This window comes from Triticum dicoccoides, chromosome 5A, assembly GCF_002162155.2.
Source record: "Triticum dicoccoides isolate Atlit2015 ecotype Zavitan chromosome 5A, WEW_v2.0, whole genome shotgun sequence".
Taxonomy (NCBI): Eukaryota; Viridiplantae; Streptophyta; class Magnoliopsida; order Poales; family Poaceae; genus Triticum; species Triticum dicoccoides.
This window is the reverse complement of record NC_041388.1, coordinates 694,656,628-694,677,958: the sequence shown is the minus strand read 5'-3', so window position 1 is coordinate 694,677,958 and position 21,331 is coordinate 694,656,628.

Below are 21,331 nucleotides of genomic sequence, written 5' to 3'. Positions count from 1 at the left end.
GCTCGCCGCCAAATCCATATACACATCCTCCGAACTCCACAGCCGATCCAGACGGGCATACCGTGGATCTCCGAATTTCCTCCGCAACATAAAGGATTTCCCAGCTACAATATCCCCGGCTTCCCGCAGCTCCTCCTTCAAAACAGTAAACGTGTTACACGCAATCAAGGGAAAAAACAATGCGGCACTCCCAGGAAAGTATACCCAAGTGCCTATCACCACGAAGTCCTGCCACTGGTCATCACGACCGATCACTTTCGACCATCACGATTACTTAGCAAGTATCCGACACGCAGGATGGGCTGCCCTTGTATTAGACCCAGTAATTGGCGGATATCACTTCACAAAGGTCTTGATGGACGGCGGCAATAGCCTAAACCTAATATATCAGGATACAATCCGCGGGATGGGGCTAGACCCAACACAAATTCGCCATAGCAATACTACCTTTAAAGGAGTAACGCCAGGCCCAGGGGCTCGTTGTACGGGCTCCCTCCTACTACAAGTTACATTCGGCTCCCACGATAACTTCCGTCGCGAGCATTTAACTTTCCACATCGCTCCGTTTCAAAGTGGCTATCAAGCACTGCTCGGACGCAAAGCTTTCGCTCGCTTTAATGCAATACCACACTACGCCTCCCTCACACTCAAGATGCCCGGTCCATGTGGCATCATTACAGTGCACGGAAATATCAAGCGATCTCTGCGCGCCGAAGAGAGTGAGGCTGCCTTGGCCGCCGCACACTAAAGGTGCCCGGACAAACAAAAGCATCCAATAGGTCGTCAAGACCTCAGATACAACTAATCAAGTCCGGCGCCGCTATTTATACGGAAATAAGTGGTCACACCCCTATTTTTCAATACAAGGGGCTCAACGCGCGCAGACAAGTGGCAATTTCTTATCATCTTGAATTATACAAGGTTTCTTTAAAAACTATCCTTTTGCACGACAACTTTTTCACTTAACATCCTCTCTTTTATAGACGATCATCGTGCTACACCCGTCCAGGATACGGCACAACAGAGACACAGGCGCAGACGTGTAGCAGGGACTCGCTCCAAGGATTCTTTTTAGATTAAGACCCTGCGTAAACCTTTTTTAGGTCTCTTGTTGATACATATCCACCGTTAAGAAGGATGCTGACGTCTTGGCATGTGGCCACGCCAGAACAATGCACGTACCTGGACACATGGGGCTTCTTACAAAGGCCACTATTGAGGCCCGGTTTATACCACAAAGACCGAATACCTTAGGGAGTATTCAGCGTCACGAGTTTGTCCCTATATGCATCAGCTCCGAATCATTGTCTTTGGTCAAATGTTGGGTTTGCCCAGCTCCTGTGTTTTGGTGCCTTACGTTCCGCCTTGCCGGCTAAGGTAGCACCAGGAGAATTGCTGCGATTGTGCCCTGGTTCATCCGGACGAGCACCTGAGTAGAGAAAGCCGAAAACTGACTGTCATGATATAGCGTGAGACTGGTCAACCACTCGATGACCTGTGGGAATGTTAGAATTCCTGCGCCTTAACAAAAGACCGTTTCCCGGCCAGGCATGTACGCACCCCGAGATCGGGAGAGTGCGGAGCCACTAGGGGCTATCTAGTAGCCCCACTATCAAACTCCTATGGCTAAGTGAAAGTGCTAAAGCATTATAGTCCGGTTGCCTCGCTCGCTCCGCTATCACCTCCTTAATAGGACCAAGACGTTGGGTTAAGTGTGAATGCGTGTTTTTGCGAGCACCTCCGCATCATATGCGTGAGGGTTGAAGCCGACGGCTGCAATCTTTCAGGTTATACACATGTATACATAAACGGCCGCCCAGGAGGCATCATATTACTTTCAGGCAAAAGTATAAAAATAGCCTTATAAAATTTATAAAAGCATTTCGCTTACAATGAGATTACATATCACTCAAACATAATATTTTTTGAGCACTGGGTCTCTATCAAACGGGCACCCTCAAGAACCTCTTCAAAGTAGTGCTCGGCAGCCTTTCGACCTATAGCCGAATCCCGCGCTGCAACATTGGTAGCATCCATCTCCGCCAAATATTCCTTAACACGGGCAAAGGCCATCCATGCGCCCTCTATGCACGCCGACCTCCTCATCGCATCAATGCGCGGCACCACGTCAAGGACCCGCTGCACCAAGCTGAAATAGCTGTTCGGTTTTGGCCTTCCCGGCCATAGCTGATCCACAACAGACCTCATAGAGAGTTCGGACAACCTATTTAGTTTGGCCCATTCGGCTAATTGGTCAGTCAATGAAAGTTGATGCTCGAGAGAATGGAATTATCTCCAAAACAGCTGGTCTACTCCACGGTCCGTCTGAACCTGGAAGTACTTGGCCGCATCGGCAGCGCTCGCCGCCAAATCCATATACACATCCTCCGAACTCCACCGCCGATCCAGAGGTGCATACCGTGGATCTCCGAATTTCCTCCGCAACATAAAGGATTTCCCAGCTACAATATCCCCGGCTTCCCGCAGCTCCTCCTTCAAAACAGTAAACGTGTTACACGCAATCATGGGAAAAAACAATGCGGCACTCCCAGGAAAGTATACCCAAGTGCCTATCACCATGAAGTCCTGCCACTGGTCATCTCGACCGATCACTTTCGACCATCACGATTACTTAGCAAGTATCCGACACGCAGGATGGGCTGCCTTGGTATTACACCCAGTAATTGGCGGATATCAATTCACAAAGGTCTTGATGGACGGCGGCAGTAGCCTAAACCTAATATATCAGGATACAATCCGCGGGATGGGGCTAGACCCAACACAAATTCGCCATAGCAATACTACCTTTAAAGGAGTAACGCCAGGCCCAGGGGCTCGTTGTACGGGCTCCCACCTACTACAAGTTACATTCGGCTCCCCCGATAACTTCCGTCGCGAGCATTTAACTTTCCACATCGCTCCATTTCAAAGTGGCTATCAAGCACTGCTCGGACGCAAAGCTTTCGCTCGCTTTAATGCAATACCACACTATGCCTCCCTCACACTCAAGATGTCCGATCCACGTGGCATCATTACAGTGCACGGAAATATCAAGCCATCTCTGCGCGCTGAAGAGAGTGAGGCTGCCTTGGCCGCCGCACACTAAAGGCGCCCGGACAAACAAAAGCATCCAATAGGTTGTCAAGACCTCGGATACAACTAATCAAGTCTGGCGCCGCTATTTATACGGAAATAAGTGGTCACACCCCTATTTTTCAATACAAGGGGCTCAACGCGCGCAGACAAGTGGCAATTTCTTATCATCTTGAATTATACATGGTTTCTTTAAAAACTATCCTTTTGCACGACAACTTTTTCACTTAACTTCCTCTCTTTTATAGATGATCATCGTGCTACACCCGTCCAGGATACGACACAACAGAGACACAGGCGCAGACGTGCAGCAGGGACCCGCTCCAAGGATTCTTTTTAGATTAAGCCCCTACGTAAACCTTTTTTACTGTCTCTTGTTGATACATATCCACCGTTAAGAAGGATGCTGACGTCTTGGCATGTGGCCACGCCAGAACAATGCACGTACCTGGACACACGGGGCTTCTTACAAAGGCCACTATTTAGGCCCGGTTTATACCACAAAGACCGAATACCTTAGGGAGTATTCAGCGTCACGACTTTGGCCCTATATGCATCAGCTCCGAATCATTGTCTTTGCTCAAATGTTGGGTTTACCCAGCTCCTGTGTTTTGGTGCCTTACGTTCCGCCTTGCCGGCTAAGGTAGCACCAGGAGAACTGCTGCGATTGTGCCCTGGTTCATCCGAACGAGCACCTGAGTAGAGAAAGCTGAAAACTGACTGTCATGATATAGCGTGAGACTGGTCAACCACTCGATGACCTGTGGGAATGTTAGAATTCCTGCGCCTTAACGAAGGGCCGTTTCCCGGCCAGGCATGTACGCACCCCGAGATCGGGAGAGTGCAGAGCCACTAGGGGCTATCTAGTAGCCCCACTATCAAACTCCTATGGCTAAGTGAAAGTGCTAAAGCATTATAGTCCGGTTGCCTCGCTCGCTCCGCTATCACCTCCTTAATAGGACCAAGACGTTGGGTTAAGTGTGAATGCGTGTTTTTGCGAGCACCTCCGCATCATATGCGTGAGGGTTGAAGCCGACGGCTGCAATCTTTCAGGTTATACACATGTATACATAAATGGCCGCCCAGGAGGCATCATATTACTTTCAGGCAAAAGTATAAAAATAGCCTTATAAAATTTATAAAAGCATTTCGCTTACAATGAGATTACATATCACTCAAACATAATATTTTTTGAGCACTGGGTCTCTATCAAACGGGCACACTCAAGAACCTCTTCAAAGTAGTGCTCGGTAGCCTTTCGACCTATAGCCGAATCCCGCGCTGCAACATTGCTAGCATCCATCTCCGCCCAATATGCCTTAACACGGGCAAAGGCCATCCGTGCGCCCTCTATGCACGCCGACCTCCTCATCGCATCAATGCGCGGCACCATGTCAAGGACCCGCTGCACCAAGCTGAAATAGTTGTTCGGTTTTGGCCTTCCCGGCCATAGCTGATCCACAACAGACCTCATAGAGAGTTCGGACAACCTATTTAGTTCGGCCCATTTAGCTAATTGGTCAGTCAATGAAAGTGGACGCTCGGGAGAATGGAATTGTCTCCAAAACAGCTGGTCTACTCCACGGTCCGTCTGACCCTGGAAGTACTTGGCCGCATCGGCAGCACTCGCCGCCAAATCCATATACACATCCTCCGAACTCCACAGCCGATCCAGAGGGGCATACCGTGGATCTCCGAATTTCCTCCGCAACATAAAGGATTTCCCAGCTACAATATCCCCGGCTTCCCACAGCTCCTCATTCAAAACAGTAAACGTGTTACATGCAATCAAGGGAAAAAACAATGCGGCACTCCCAGGAAAGTATACCCAAGTGCCTATCACCACGAAGTCCTGCCACTGGTCATCTCAACCGATCACTTTCGACCATCACGATTACTTAGCAAGTATCCGACATGCAGGATGGGCTGCCCTGGTATTAGACCCAGTAATTGGCGGATATCACTTCACAAAGGTCTTGATGGACGGCGGCAATAGCCTAAACCTAATATATCAGGATACAATCCGCGGGATGGGGCTAGACCCAACACAAATTCGCCATACCAATACTACCTTTAAAGGAGTAACGCCAGGCCCAGGGGCTCGTTGTACGGGCTCCCTCCTACTACAAGTTACATTCGGCTCCCCCGATAACTTCCGTCGCGAGCATTTAACTTTCCACATCGCTCCGTTTCAAAGTGGCTATCAAGCACTGCTCGGACGCAAAGCTTTCGCTCGCTTTAATGCAATACCATACTACGCCTCCCTCACACTCAAGATGCCCGGTCCACGTGGCATCATTACAGTGCACGGATATATCAAGCAATCTCTGCGCGCCGAAGAGAGTGAGGCTGCCTTGGCCGCCGCACACTAAAGGCGCCCGGACAAACAAAAGCATCCAATAGGTCGTCAAGACCTCAGATACAACTAATCAAGTCCGGCGCCGCTATTTATACAGAAATAAGTGGTCACACCCCTATTTTTCAATACAAGGGGCTCAACGTGCGCAGACAAGTGGCAATTTCTTATCATCTTGAATTATACATGGTTTCTTTAAAAACTATCCTTTTGCACGACAACTTTTTCACTTAACTTCCTCTCTTTTATAGACGATCATCGGGCTACACCCGTCCAGGATACGGCACAATGGAGACACAGGCGCAGACGTGCAGCAGGGACCCGCTCCAAGGATTCTTTTTAGATTAAGACCCTGCGTAAACCTTTTTTACTGTCTCTTGTTGATACATATCCACCGTTAAGAAGGATGCTGACGTCTTGGCATGTGTCCACGCCAGAACAATGCACGTACCTGGACACACGGGGCTTCTTACAAAGGACACTATTTTTGCCCGGTTTATACCACAAAGACCGAATACCTTAGGGAGTATTTGGCGTCGCGAGTTTGGCCCTATATGCATCAGCTCCGAATCATTGTCTTTGGTCAAATGTTGGGTTTGCCCAGCTCCTGTGTTTTTGTGCCTTATGATCCGCCTTGCCGGCTAAGGTAGCACCAGGAGAACTGCTGCGATTGTGCCCTGGTTCATCCGGACGAGCACCTTAGTAGAGAAAGCCGAAAACTGACTGTCATGATATAGCATGAGACTGGTCAACCACTCGATGACCTGTGGGAATGTTAGAATTCCTGCGCCTTAACGAAGGGCCATTTTCCAGCCAGGCATGCACGCACCCCAAGATCGGGAGAGTGCGGAGCCACTAGGGGCTATCTAGTAGCCCCACTATCAAACTCCTATGGCTAAGTGAAAGTGCTAAAGCATTATAGTCCGGTTGCCTCGCTCGCTCCGCTATCACCTCCTTAATAGGACCAAGACGTTGGGTTAAGTGTGAATGCGTGTTTTTGCGAGCACCTCCGCATCATATGCATGAGGGTTGAAGCCGACGGCTGCAATCTTTCAGGTTATACACATGTATACATAAACGGCCGCCCAGGAGGCATCATATTACTTTCAGGCAAAAGTATAAAAATAGCCTTATAAAATTTATAAAAGCATTTCGCTTACAATGAGATTACATATCACTCAAACATAATATTTTTTGAGCACTGTGTCTCTATCAAACGGGCACCCTCAAGAACCTCTTCAAAGTAGTGCTCGGCAGCTTTTCGACATATAGCCGAATCCCGCGCTGCAACATTGGTAGCAGACATCTCCGCCCAATATGCCTTAACACGGTCAAAGGCCATCCGTGCGCCCTCTATGCACGCCGACCTCCTCATCACATCAATGCGCGGCACCACGTCAAGGACCCGCTGCACCAAGCTGAAATAGCTGTTCGGTTTTGGCCTTCCCGGCCATAGCTGATCCACAACAGACCTCATAGAGAGTCCGGACAACCTATTTAGTTCGGCCCATTCGGCTAATTGGTCAGTCAATGAAAGTGGACACTCGGGAGAATGGAATTGTCTCCAAAATAGCTGGTCTACTCCATGGTCCGTCTGACCCTGGAAGTACTTGGCCGCATCGGCAGCGCTCGCCGCCAAATCCATATACACATCCTCCGAACTCCATAGCCGATCCAGAGGGGCATACTGTGGATCTCCGAATTTCCTCCACGACATAAAGGATTTCCCAGCTACAATATCCCCGGCTTCCCGCTGCTCCTCCTTCAAAACATTAAACGTGTTACACACAATCAAGGGAAAAAAACAATGCGGCACTCCCAGGAAAGTATACCCAAGTGCCTATCACCACGAAGTCTTGCCACTGGTCATCTCGACCGATCACTTTCGGCCATCACGATTACTTAGCAAGTATTCGACACGCAGGATGGCTGCCCTGGTATTAGACCCAGTAATTGGCGGATATCACTTCACAAAGGTCTTGATGGACGGCGGCAATAGCCTAAACCTAATATATCAGGATACAATCCACGGGATGGGGCTAGACCCAACACAAATTCACCATAGCAATACTACCTTTAAAGGAGTAACGCCAGGCCCAGGGGCTCATTGTACGGGCTCCCTCCTACTACAAGTTACATTCGGCTCCCCCGATAACTTCCGTCGCGAGATTTTAACTTTCCACATCGCTTCGTTTCAAAGTGGTTATCAAGCACTTCTCAGACGCGAAGCTTTCGCTCGCTTTAATGCAATACAACACTACGCCTCCCTCACACTCAAGATGCCCGGTCCACGTGGCATCATTACAGTCCACGGAAATATCAAGTGATCTCTGCATGCCGAAGAGAGTGAGGCTGCCTTGGGCGCCGCACACTAAAGGCGCCTGGACAAACAAAAGCATCCAATAGGTCGTCAAGACCTCAGATACAACTAATCATGTTCGGCGCCGCTATTTATACGGAAATAAGTGGTCACACCCCTATTTGTCAATACAAGGCGCTCAACACGCGCAGACAAGTGGCAATTTCTTATCATCTTGAATTATACATGGTTTCTTTAAAAACTATCCTTTTGCACGACAACTTTTTCACTTAACTTCCTCTCTTTTACAGACGATCATCGTGCTACACCCATCCAGGATACGGCACAACGGAGACACATGCGCAGACGTGCAGTAGGGACCCGCTCCAAGGATTCTTTTTAGATTAAGACCCTGCGTAAACCTTTTTTACTGTCTCTTGTTGATACATATCCACCGTTAAGAAGGATGCTGACGTCTTGGCATGTGGCCACGCCAGAACAATGCACGTACCTGGACACACGGGGCTTCTTACAAAGGCCACTATTTAGGCCTGGTTTATACCACAAAGACCGAATACCTTAGGGAGTATTCGGCATCGCGAGTTTGGCCCTATATGCATCCGCTCCGAATCATTGTCTTTGGTCAAATGTTGGGTTTGCCCAGCTCCTGTGTTTTGGTGCCTTACGTTCCGCCTTGCCGGCTAAGGTAGCACCAGGAGAACTGCTTCGATTGTGCCCTGGTTCATCCGGACGAGCACCTGAGTAGAGAAAGCCGAAAACTGACTATCATGATATAGCGTGAGACTGGTCAACCACTCGATGACCTGTGGGAATGTTAGAATTCCTGCGCCTTAACGAAGGGCCGTTTCCGGCCAGGCATGTACGCACCCCGAGATCGGGAGAGTGCGGAGCCACTAGGGGCTATCTAGTAGCCCCACTATCAAACTCCTATGGCTAAGTGAAAGTGCTAAAGCATTATAGTCCGGTTGCCTCGCTCGCTCCGCTATCACCTCCTTAATAGGACCAAGACGTTGGGTTAAGTGTGATTGCGTGTTTTTGCGAGCACCTCCGCATCATATGCGTGAGGGTTGAAGCCGACGGCTGCAATCTTTCAGGTTATACACATGTATACATAAACGGCCGCCCAGGTGGCATCATATTACTTTCAGGCAAAAGTATAAAAATAGCCTTATAGAATTTATAAAAGCATTTCGCTTACAATGAGATTACATATCACTCAAACATAATATTTTTTGAGCACTGGGTCTCTATCAAACGGGCACCCTCAAGAACCTCTTCAAAGTAGTGCTCGGCAGCCTTTCGACCTATAGCCAAATCACGCGCTGCAACATTGGTAGCATCCATCTCCGCCAAATATGCCTTAACATGGGCAATGGCCATCCGTGCGCCCTCTATGCACGCCGACCTCCTCATCGCATCAATGCACGGCACCACGTCAAGGACCCGCTGCACCAAGCTGAAATAGTTGTTCGGTTTTGGCCTTCCCGGCCATAGCTGATCCACAATAGACCTCATAGAGAGTCCAGACAACCTATTTAGTTCGGCCCATTCGGCTAATTGGTCAGTCAATGAAAGTGGACACTCGGGAGAATGGAATTGTCTCCAAAACAGCTGGTCTACTCCACGGTCCTTCTGACCCTGGAAGTACTTGGCCGCATCGGCAGCGCTCGCGGTCAAATCCATATACACATCCTCCGAACTCCATAGCCGATCCAGAGGGGCATACCGTGGATCTCCGAATTTCCTCCACAACATAAACGATTTCCCAGCTACAATATCCCCGGCTTCCCGCAGCTCCTCCTTCAAAATAGTAAACGTGTTACATGCAATCAAGGGAAAAAACAATGCGGCACTCCCAGGAAAGTATACCCAAGTGCCTATCACCACGAAGTCCTGCCACTAGTCATCTCGACCGATCACTTTCGACCATCACGATTACTTAGCAAGTATCCGACATGCGAGATGGGCTGCCCTGGTATTAGACCCAGTAATTGGCGGATATCACTTCACAAAGGTCTTGATGGACGGCGGCAATAGCCTAAACCTAATATATCAGGATACAATCCGCGGGATGGGGCTAGACCCAACACAAATTCGCCATAGCAATACTACCTTTAAAGGAGTAATGCCAGGCCCAGGGGCTCGTTGTATGGGCTCCCTCCTACTACAACTTACATTCGGCTCCCCCAATAACTTCCATCGCGAGCATTTAACTTTCCACATTGCTCCGTTTCAAAGTGGCTATCAAGCACTGCTCGGACACGAAGCTTTCGCTCACTTTAATGCAATAGCACACTACGCCTCCCTCACACTCAAGATGCCCGGTCCACGTGGCATCATTACAGTGCACGGAAATATCAAGCGATCTCTGCGCGCCGAAGAGAGTGAGGCTGCCTTGGCCGCCGCACACTAAAGGCGCCCGGACAAAGAAAAGCATCCAATAGGTCGTCAAGACCTCAGATACAACTAATCAAGTCCGGCGCCACTATTTATACGGAAATAAGTGGTCACACCCCTATTTGTCAATACAAGGGGCTCAACGCGCGCAGACAAGTGGCAATTTCTTATCATCTTGAATTATACATGGTCTCTTTAAAAACTATCCTTTTGCACAACAACTTTTTCACTTAACTTCCTCTCTTTTACAGACGATCATCGTGCTACACCCGTCCAGGATACGGCACAACGGAGACACAGGCGCAGACGTGCAGCAGGGACCCGCTCCAAGGATTCTTTTTAGATTAAGACCCTGCGTAAACCTTTTTACTGTCTCTTGTTGATACATATCCACAGTTAAGAAGGATGCTGATGTCTTGGCATGTGGCCACGCCATAACAATGCACGTACCTGGACACACGGGGCTTCTTACAAAGGCCACTATTTAGGCCCGGTTTATACCACAAAGACCGAATACGTTAGGGAGTATTCGGCGTCGCGAGTTCGGCCCTATATGCATCCGCTCCGAATCATTGTCTTTGGTGAAATGTTGGGTTTGCCCAGCTCCTGTGTTTTGGTGCCTTACATTCCGCCTTGCCGGCTAAGGTAGCACCACGAGAACTGCTACGATTGCGCCCTGGTTCATCCGGACGAGCACCTGAGTAGAGAAAGCCGAAAACTGACTATCATGATATAGCGTGAGACTGGTCAACCACTCGATGACCTGTGGGAATGTTAGAATTCCTGTGCCTTAACGAAGGGCCGTTTCCCGGCCAGGCATGTACGCACCCCAAGACGGGAGAGTGCGGAGCCACTAGGGGCTATCTAGTAGCCCCACTATCAAACTCCTATGGCTAAGTGAAAGTGCTAAAGCATTATAGTCCGGTTGCCTCGCTCGCTCCGCTATCACCTCCTTAATAGGACCAAGACGTTAGGTTAAGTGTGAATGCATGTTTTTGCGAGCACCTCCGCATCATATGCGTGAGGGTTGAAGCCGACGGCTGCAATCTTTCAGGTTATACACATGTATACATAAACGGCCGCCCAGGAGGCATCATATTACTTTCAGGCAAAAGTATAAAAATAGCCTTATAAAATTTATAAAAGCATTTCGCTTACAATGAGATTACATATCACTCAAACATAATATTTTTTGAGCACTGGGTCTCTATCAAACGGGCACCCTCAAGAACCTCTTCAAAGTAGTGCTCGGCAGCCTTTCGACCTATAGCCGAATCTCGCGCTTCAACATTGGTAGCATCCATCTCCGCCCAATATGGCTTAACACGGGCAAAGGCCATCCGTGCACCCTCTATGCACGCCAACCTCCTCATCGCATCAATGCGCGGCACCACGTCAAGGACCCGCTGCACCAAGCTGAAATAGTTGTTCGGTTTTGGCCTTCCCGGCCATAGCTGATCCACAACAGACCTCATAGAGAGTCCGGACAACCTATTTAGTTTGGCCCATTCGGCTAATTGGTCAGTCAATGAAAGTCGACGCTCGGGAGAATGGAATTGTCTCCAAAACAGCTGGTCTACTCCATGGTCCGTCTAACCCTGGAAGTACTTGGCCGCATCGGCAGCGCTCGCCGCCAAATCCATATACACATCCTCCGAACTCCACAGCCGATCCAGAGGGGCAAACCGTGGATCTCCGAATTTCCTCCGCAACATAAAGGATTTCCCAGCTACAATATCCCCGGCTTCCCACAGCTCCTCCTTCTTTGCCCTCATAGCAGAGCGGAGATCCTTTTTCGTCGTAGAAGCCTTCTCAAGGTCCGATGCCTTCGCTTGGTTTTCCTTTTCAAGAACCCGACAACGGTCGGCGGCGGCTTTTAATTCTATAGCCATCTTGGCCATCTTGTCTCGGGTCTCGCCATGCGCGGCCTTCTCGGCTTGCAACTCTTCGTCCGCCTTCACAGCAGCCGCATTACCCAACCTCGCTTGTTCCTTGGCTCGGGCAAGTTCTGCCCGCAAGGCTTCAACAGTGGCAGCTCCATCTGCAGTCACAACATATTAAAGATACTGGCATCATGCTGCTCTTCCTATGTGGCATCTACCAAATATTCACACTTACCCTGTGCCTCGTCAAGCCTTTTGTTCACAAGCTCGATGTCGGCGTCTGCCGCATCCAACTGCCACTCTAATTGGGCAAACTCGCTAGTCCGTCTAGCCACCGGAGCTTCCATCACCTGCACATAGAGGCAGTATGGCTATTTCCTGGGAATATGATCCTCTTTTCGTCGTTGTTTCCGACGACAATCAGAGTCTCAGGGGCTACTATCTACACAGGGCACATCTAGCATGTGCAGGATTATCATACATTCTTTTACGTACCTCAAAGCCTGTCAGTAGACTCATAAAAGCTTCATGCAATCCGCTTTTGGTGGACGATAATCTCTCCATCACCAAATTCATCATCACACAATGTTCATCTGAGATGGCCGCTCGCCCCACCAACTCTCTCAGAACATCCGATCGCACACTAGACGGTGCTGGACTCTTTTTTCTGCTCTCTTCGGGAGCCGGACACTGGGAGCTTCGGGGGTCAATGGGATTATCTTCTGGCCTCACCAGACTCAGAGAGGCCCTCCGCGACGACACTTCAGGGTCGCCCACTTCTGGAGCGGAGGAATCCAGAGGAGGCGTTTCGCTCTCCATCATCTCTGAAAGAAGATCCCCCGAAGATGAGCTCATTTGAGAGGGGCTAAGGCCCGAGCTGCAAAAATATATGCGGTGGTTATTTCCTCAGAAGAAAAAGATGGCATATCTGTACTACTAAAAGTATTTCGGGTCACTTATGACTCGAGGGAGAATTGATCCCCCCGCGGACTTTGTGCGGCAACAGCGTCCCCCAAGGCAGGACCCTCTGTGGGAGACTTCTTCTCACGTTTGGAAGCTTCGGCTTCCAAATCCTCGGGCGCAGTCCTTTTCCTCTTTTGGTCGCCTTCCCTCATGGAGGGGCTCCAGGCAAGGTGCGGTCTGGAGCATCTTTTCCAATACCGGATTTTCCAAACCCTTGGGGAGGGGGGCCAAGCACCGGATCAACTTCGCCTTTGTTAGCCAGTCCTGGTCAAAAAGCGAACTCTCAGAAATAACTTCGTAACAAAGTAGAGAGAGTATGTTCGGCCGGAAGATGCCTTACCTGTTCGGCGGTGCGGTTACTACTCAAGCCCACGTCCTCGGTGATTTCCGGACACTCCACCTGATGTCCGAAGAATGACTTGTACATCTCCTCGTGCGCCAGGCCGAGAAAATTCTGAACGGCACGCGGCCCCTCGGGATTGAACTCCCACAGGAGAAGAGGCCGACGTTTGCAAGGCTGGACTTGACGAACCAGCATAACCTGTATCACTGCAACCAAACTGAAATCTCCATTGAAAAGATCTCGAATGCGGCCTTGCAGTATAGGCACGTCCTTGACTGGACCCCAGCTCAGACCTCTGCTGATCCATGACATCAGTTGTGGTGGGGGGCCCGAGCGGAAAACAGGGGGGCCGCCCACTTGGCACTTCTAGGAGCCGTGATGTAGAACCACTCCTGTTGCCACAATTCAGACACCTCTGGGATGGAACCTTTGGGCCCACGGAGCTCCCGTCATCTTGCTTATTGAGGCACCTCCACACGCTGCATGTTGCCCCTCGACCAGCTTCGGCTTCACTTCAAAGGTCTTGAGCCATAGGCCAAAGTGAGGGGTAACCCGGAGGAAGGCCTCGCACACGATAATAAATGTCGTGATATGAAGAAAGGAGTCCGGAGCTAGATCATGAAAATCTAGCCCGTAGTAAAACATCAAACCCCGGACGAAAGGATCCAGGGCAAGGCCTAGGCCTCGGAGGAAGTGGGAAATGAACACGACGTTCGCGTTGGATTCGGGGGTGGGGACGGCCTGCCCTTGGGGAGGCAGCCGATGCAAAATCTCGGCGGTCAGATATCTGGCCTCCCTCAACTTCTTGATGTCTTCTTCTGTGACGGTGGAAGGCATCCATCGGCCTTGAAGGCTAGATCCGAACATGACTGAAGGTTCGGGGCGCCTGACCTGAACTCCGGGCGTTTGAGCTTGAGGTGGGGGAAGGATTCGATTGAGCACGGGAGGGAAAAATAAAAGCCCTGTCCCCTTTATAAAGAGGGTGAATATCAAGCGTCCTCTCCGTGTCCGTTTGGACTTGCCTATAATCTAGGAGTCCTAGAAGCGGTTGGGTTACCCACGCCCGTATTGATGAGAATCTCGGGATAAGGGGACACGATCTTTGCTTTAACAAGACGTGCCAAGGAAACTACCTCGCATAACGCGCTAAGGTGGGATAATGAAACGACTCGGATAAAGGCTTGGCTGTGGTGTGTCACGCTACGGAATACGTCAGTAGATTAGATTGGTGTAAATATTATTCTCTCTATGGCAATATGTGGAAACTTATTTTGCAGAGCCGGACACTATCTTTGTGTTCAAAATCTTCTACGAAGTACTTGGAGGAGGAACCCGCCTTGCAATGCCAAAGACAATCTGCGCGCCGGACTCGTCGTCATTGAAGCCTGGTTCAGGGGCTACTGAGGGAGTCCTGGATTAGGGGGTGTTCGGATAGCCGGACTATACCTTCAGCCGGACTCCTGGACTATGAAGATACAAGATTGAAGACTCCGTCCCGTGTCCGGAAGGGACTTTCCTTGGCGTGGAAGGCAAGCTTGGCGATACAGATATGAAGATCTCCTACCATTATAACCGACTTTGTGTAACCCTAACCCTATCCGGTGTCTATATAAACCGGAGAGTTTTAGTCCGTAGGACAACATACACATCAACAATCATACCATAGGCTAGCTTCTAGGGTTTAGCCTCTTCGATCTCGTGGTAGATCTACTCTTGTACTACCCATATCATCAATATTAATCAAGCAGGACGTAGGGTTTTACCTCCATCGAGAGGGCCCAAACCTGGGTAAAACTTCGTGTCCCTTGTATCTTGTTACCATCCGGCCTAGACGCACAGTTCGGGACGCCCTACCCGAGATCCGTCGGTTTTGACACCGACACTATGATTGAAGAAAAATTGCTTAAGATTGATGATTTGGCCAGGAACGTTGATAGAATTGCTCTTGATGTTGATTCTTTGAAACCTAGATCTATTCCACCTAAGCATGATATCAATGAGTCTCTCAAAGCCATGAGAATTTCCATTGACGAGTGCAAAGAAAGAACCACTAGGATGTGTGCTAAGAAAGATGCCTTTATTAAAGCATGTTCTTCTAGTTCCTATGAAAATAATGATGAAGATCTAAAGTTATTGATGTGTCCCCTATTAAATCTTTGTTTTGCAATATGAATCTTGATAATTATGGGACTGAATATGATCCACCTTTACCTAGAAGGCGTTCTAAACATTTGGAATCTTTTGATCTTGCTGCTAAATTTGATAAAAGTGGGATTGAAGAAATTAAAACCCTAGATGTTGCTAAATCCACTATTATGGATTTCAATGAATTTAACTATGAAAATTGCTCTTTGATTGATTGTATTTCCTTGTTGCAATCCGTGCTAAATTCTTCTCACGCTTATAGTCAAAATAAAGCGTTTACTAAACATATCGTTGATGCCTTGATGCAATCTTATGAAGAAAAACTTGAATTGGAAGTTTCTATCCCTAGAAAACTTTATGATGAGTGGGAACCAACTATTAAAATTAAAATTAAAGATCATGAGTTTTATGCTTTGTGTGATTTGGGTGCTAGTGTCTCTACTATTCCCAAAACTTTGTGTGGTTTGCTAAATTTCCGTGATTTTGATGATTGCTCTCTAAACATGCATCTTGCGGATTCCAATATTAAGAAACCTATGGGAAGAATTAATGATGTTCTTATTGTTGCAAATAGAAATTATATGACCATAGATTTTATCGTTCTTGACATAGATTGCAATCCTTCATGTCCTATTATTCTTGGTAAACCTTTCCTTAGAACGATTGGTGCAATTATTGATATGAAGGAAGGAAATATTAGATTTCAATTTCTATTAAAAAAGGGCATGGAACACTTCCCTAGAAAGAAAATAAAATTACCATATGAATCTATCATGAGAGCCACTTATGGATTGCCTACCAAAGATGGCAATACCTAGATCTATTCTTGCTTGTTATGCCTAGCTAGGGGCGTTAAACGATAGCGCTTGTTGGGAGGCAACCCAATTTTATTTTTATTCCTTGCTTTTTGCTCCTGTTTAGTAATAAATAAATTATTTAGCCTATTTTTGGTGGTGTTTTTTGTGTTTAATTAGTGTTTGTTCCAAGTAGAACCATTGGGAAAACTTGGGGAAAGTCTTGTTGAACTTGCTGTAAAAAACAGAAACTTTAGCGCTCACGAGAACAGCTGTCATTTTTATTTGGACAGTGATATTTAGTTAATTCTTTTTGCAGATGATTAATAGATAAATTACTCACGTCCAGCAATTTATTTTAGAATTTTTGGGTTTCCAGATCTTGCGCTAGCTACATATTACTACAGACTGTTCTGTTTTTCGTGTGTTGTTTGGTTATTTTGATGAATCTATGGCTAGTAAAATAGTTTATAAACCATATAGAAGTTGGAATACAGTAGGTATAACACCCATATAAATAAAGAATGAGTTCATTACAGTACCTTGAAGTGGTCTTTTGTTTTCTTTCGCTAACGGAGCTCATGAGATTTTCTATTTTAAGTTTTGTGTTGTGAAGTTTTCAAGTTTTGGGTAAAGATTTGATGGATTATGGAACAAGAAGTGGCAAGAGCCTAAGCTTGGGGATGTCCATGGCACCCCCAAGATAATCCAAGGACACCAAAAAGTCAAAGCTTGGGATGCCCCGGAAGGCATCCCCTCTTTCGTCTACTTCTATCGGTAACTTTACTTGGAGCTATATTTTTATTCACCACATGATATGTGTTTTGCTTGGAGCGTCTTTTATGATTTGAGTCTTTGCTTGTTAGTCTACCACAATCATCCTTGCTGTACACACCTTTTGAGAGAGCCATACACAATTTGGAATTTGATAGAATACTATATGTGCTTCACTTATATCTTTTGAGCTCTATAGTTTTACTCTAGTGCTTCACTTATATCTTTTGAGTTTTATAATTTTGCTCTAGTGCTTCACTTATATCTTTTAGAGCACGGTGGTGGATTTGTTTTATAGAAACTATTGATCTCTCATCCTTCACTTAGATTATTTTGAGAGTCTTAATAGCATGGTAATTTGCTTAATAATAATATGCTTGGTATTCAAGATTTGTAAAACTTTCTTTTGAGTGCATTGAATACTAAGAAAAGATTGATGCTTGATAATTGTTTTGATATATGAGGATGGTGATATTAGAGTCATGCTAGTTGAGTAGTTGTGAATTTGAGAAATGCTTGTGTTAAAGTTTGTGATTCCCGTAGCATGCACGTATGGTGAACCGTTATGTGATGAAGTCGGAGCATGATTTATTTATTGATTGTCTTCGTTATGAGTGGCGGTCGGGGACGAGCGATGGTCTTTTCCTACCAATCTATCCCCCTATGAGCATGCGCGTAATACTTTGCTTTGATAACTTCTAGATTTTTGCAATAAGTATATGAGTTCTTTATGACTAATGTTGAGTCCATGGATTATACGCACTTTCCTTCCTTCCACCATTGCTAGCCCCTCTAATACCGCGCACTTTTCGCCGGTATCATACACGCACCAAATACCTTCCTCAAAACAGCCACCATACCTACCTATCATGGCATTTCCATAGCCATTCCGAGATATATTGCCATGCAACTTTCCACCGTTCCATTCATTATGACACGCTCCATCATTGTCATATTGCTAGCATGATCATGTAGTTGACATCGTATTTGTGGCAAAGCCACCATTCATAATTCTTTCATACATGTCACTCTTGATTCATTGCATATCCCGGTACACCGCCAGAGGCATTCATATAGAGTCATATTTTGTTCTAAGTATTGAGTTGTAAGAAAAATAAAGAGTGTGATGATCATCATTTTTAGAGCATTGTCCCAAGTGAGGAAAGGATGATGGAGACTATGATTCCCCCACAAGTCGGGATGAGACTCCGGACGAAAAAAAGAGGCCATAAAAAAAGAGAAGGCCCAAACAAAAAAATGCGAGAAAAAGAGAGAAGGGACAATGTTACTATCCTTTTACCACACTTGTGCTTCAAAGTAGCACCATGATCTTCATAGTAGAGAGTCTCTCATGTTATCACTTTCATATACTAGTGGGAATTTTTCATTATAGAACTTGGCTTGTATATTCCAATGATGGGCTTCGTCAAAATGCCCTAGGTCTTCGTGAGAAAGCGAGTTGGATGCACACCCACTTAGTTTCTTTTGTTGAGCTTTCATATACTTATAGCTCTAGTGCATCTGTTGCATGGCAATCCCTACTCACTCACATTGATATCTATTGATGGGCATCTCCATAGCCTGTTGATACGCCTAGTTGATGTGAGACTATCTTCTCCCTTTTTGTCTTCGGCACAACCATCATTCTATTCCACCTATAGTGCTATATCCATGGATCACGCTCATGTATTGCGTGAAGATTGAAAAAGTTTTGAAAATGTCAAAAGTATGAAACAATTGCTTGGCTTGTCATCGGGGTTGTGCATGATTTAAATACTTTGTGTGGTGAAGATAGAGCATAGCCAGACTATATGATTTTGTAGGGATAGCTTTCTTTGGCCATGTTATTTTGAGAAGACATAATTGCTTTGTTACTATGCTTGAAGTATTATTATTTTTATGTCAACATGAACTTTTGTCTTGAATCTTTTGAATCTTAATATTCATACCACAATTAAGAAGATTTACATTGAAATTATGCCAAGTAGCACTCCGCATCAAAAATTCTGTTTTTATCATTTACCTACTCGAGGACGAGCAGGAATTAAGCTTGGGGATGCTTGATACGTCTCCAACGTATCTATAATTTTTGATTGCTCCATGCTATATTATCTACTATTTTGGACTATATTGGGCTTTATTTTTCATTTTTATATTATTTTTGGGACTAACCTATTAACCGGAGGCCCAGCCCAGAATTGTTGTTTTTGCCTGTTTTAGGGTTTCGAAGAAAAGGAATATCAAACGGAGTCCAAACGGAATGAAACCTTCGGGAACGTGATTTTCTCATCAGATAAGACCCAGGAGACTTGGACCCTCCGTCAAGAAAGCCACGAGGCGGTCACGAGGGTGGAGGGCGCCCCCTAGGGCGCGCCCCTGCCTCGTGGGCCCCTCGAAGCTCCACCGACGTACTCCTTCCTCCTATATATATCCACGTACCCCCTAACGATCAAATACGGAGCCAAAAACCTAATTCCACCGCCGCAACTTTCTGTATCCACGAGATCCCATCTTGGGGCCTGGTCCGGAGCTCCGCCGGAGGAGGCATCAATCACGGAGGGCTTCTACATCATCATCCAAGCCTCTCTGATGAAGTGTGAGTAGTTTATTTCAGACCTATGGGTCCATAGTTAGTAGCTAGATGGCTTCTTCTCTCTTTTTGGATCTCAATACAATGTTCTCCCCCTCTCTCGTGGAGATCTATTCGATGTAATCTTATTTTTGCGGTGTGTTTGTTGAGATCGATGAATTGTGGGTTTATGATCAAGTCTATATATGAATAATATTTGAATCTTTGCTGAATTCTTTTATGTATGATTGGTTATCTTTGCAAGTCTCTTCGAATTATCAGTTTGGTTTGGCCTACTAGATTGGTTGTTCTTGCCATGGGAGAAGTGCTTAGCTTTGGGTTCAATCTTGCAGTGTCCTTTCCCAATGACAGAAGGGGCAGCAAGGCACGTATTTTATTGTTGCCATCGAGGATAACAAGATGGGGTTTTTTATCATATTGCATGAAACTATCCCTCTACATCATGTCATCTTTCTTAAGACGTTACTCTGTTTTTAACTTAATACTCTAGATGCATGCTGGATAGCGGTCGATGAGTGGAGTAATAGTAGTAGATGCAGAATCGTTTCGGTCTACTTGTCTCGGACGTGATGCCTATATACATGATCATACCTAGATATTCTCATAACTATGCTCAATTCTGTCAATTGCTCAACAGTAATTTGTTCACCCACCGTAGAATACTTATGCTCTTGAGAGAAGCCACTAGTGAAACCTATGGCCCTCGGGTCTCTTTCTCATCATATCAATCTCCATCACTTTATTATTGCTTTGCTTTTACTTTGCCTTTTACTTTTTAGTTTTTACTTTGCATCTCTATACCAAAAATACCAAAAACATTATTTATCATCTCTATCAGATCTCACTTTCGTAAGTGACCATGAAGGGATTGACAACCCCTAAGCGCGTTGGTTGCGTTGAGCTATTGTTTTGTGTAGGTACAAGGGACTCGAGCGTAGCCTCCTACTGGATTGATACCTTGGTTCTCAAAAACTGAGGGAAATACTTACGCTACTTTGCTGCATCATCCCTTCCTCTTTGGGGAAATCCAACACAGTGCTCAAGAGGTAGCAGTGCTCACCGCCCTCGCCCAGCTGCTGGCGAGAAATGAAAAGCCGCGGCGAGGTGGCTCGGCGCCGGGGCGGGTGAAAGCAAAGAACCGGCATCGTCTCAAAGGCTACTGCATGCTCTACTCCGACTACTTCGCCGATGCTACACTTCACGGTGACAAAACATTTCGGCGTCGTTATCGGATGAGCCGAAAGCTCTTCCTCAGGATTGTGAATTCCATCCGGAAGTTCGACAACTATTTCAAGTGCAAGATGGATTGCACCGGCAAACTTGGATTCACCTCGATCCAGAAGTGCACGGCAGCGATGAGGATGCTTGCATGCGGAGCTCCCGGTGATTCACTCGACGACTATGGGCGCATGGCCAAGTCCACCAGCATAGAGTGTTTCTACAAGTTCTGTCAGACAGTGGTGGCAGTGTTTGGACCGCAATACTTGAGAACACCCAATGCGGAAGACACTGCTCGGATCCTAGCACAGAATGCAGCAAGAGGATTTCCTAGGATGCTTGGAAGCATCGACTGCATGCATTGGAAATGGAAAAATTGCCCATTTGCTTGGTAGGGCATGTACAAAGGCGCCAAAGGCGGTTGCAGTGTGGTACTTGAGGCGGTGGCCACACAG